The following is a 1,270-nucleotide window of genomic DNA, read 5'->3' on the forward strand; positions in this document are numbered from 1 at the left end:
CACGGTACAGGTGGGGGGCAGCGCTCAGCCCCAACCCCCTGCTTGCTGCCAGGGAAAAAGCTGGTGCTGAGTGTGGGGAAAAGTGGCCCCTCGCCTGCCCCATGCCCGGGGCTCCCTGCTGCAGCTGCTCGCAGCGCGTGCGTGGCTGTCTGGAGCAGGCACAGGCAGACTACGGGTGGCTGCAGCGTGGGGCGCTGGGCACGGGGCATGTGAGGGACCACTTTTCCCAACGCTCAGCACCGGCTTGTAACCTTGCAGTGGGGTCAGGTTACACGCTGGTGCTGAGTGGGATGGGGAAAGCCTCCCCCACCCCATGCCTGTGCCTGTGCCTGCTCCAGACAGCCCCGCGCGGGCTAGGAGCAGCTGCAGCGCAGGGCACCGGCCATGGGGTGGGCAAGGGACCATTTTTCTCTGTGCAGGAAAGGAGCCCAGGGAAAAGCTGAGCACAGGGAGGGGCGGCCCCTCCCCTGCCCCACGCCTAGTGCAGGCGCTCGCAGCCCGCGTGGGGCTGTCCAGAGCGGGCACAGCGTGAGCCAGGGGAGGGGCCGCCCCTCCCCCCCCCCACCTTACCTGAGCTTCCCGCGCTGGGGCAGCCGCGTGCTCCCAGCCCAGGAACCGCGGCTGGGGGGTGGGGCCGCGCGGGCCCGCTGTTGTGGGAGCCCGCCGGGATTCCCCTGGGTCTTACTGCCCTTGGTGCCTGCCGTTTTTGACAGGAACCAGGAGCAGAGAAATATTAATTTTCTACATTTTTTAGGGGTCCCGTGGGCTGGATAGAATGGACTTGCGGGCCAGATCCAGCCCGCAGGCTGTGTTTTGCCCACCCCTGATCTATAACCATAGCTAATGGAATAATTGTGATTCCAGCCCCAGGACACCACAGGAGTTTTGAGCTGGCTCTGGTTCAGGCTTAGGACTGGGACTGAACAAATCAGTTGATTGTCAATCCCAGGTCCCTGCACTGCATGGGACTCTCGCACTGCCATGACGCAGTGCTGGGGATGGAATGACAATCAGCTGATTGTTGGTTTCAGCCCTGAGAGCAAACTTCAGTCTGCAAATGGCTCCAGTCACATGCTATCAGTGGGATCCGGCACCAGGGGCAGCATTCTCTCCTGGACTTGGCTCCCCGTGTCTCCCCGTGGAGACTGGCTTGGACAATTACTGTGAGACCGATCAAAACATGTCCTAACTTTTTAGCAATGCTTACCATAATCTAAGTAAATCATGTGCTAAGTGTCTGTGTGACAAGGCTCTTTCACTGCAGGTTTTA

This window comes from Crocodylus porosus, unplaced genomic scaffold, assembly GCF_001723895.1.
Source record: "Crocodylus porosus isolate Cpor-Errol unplaced genomic scaffold, CroPor_comp1, whole genome shotgun sequence".
NCBI lineage: Eukaryota > Metazoa > Chordata > Crocodylia > Crocodylidae > Crocodylus > Crocodylus porosus.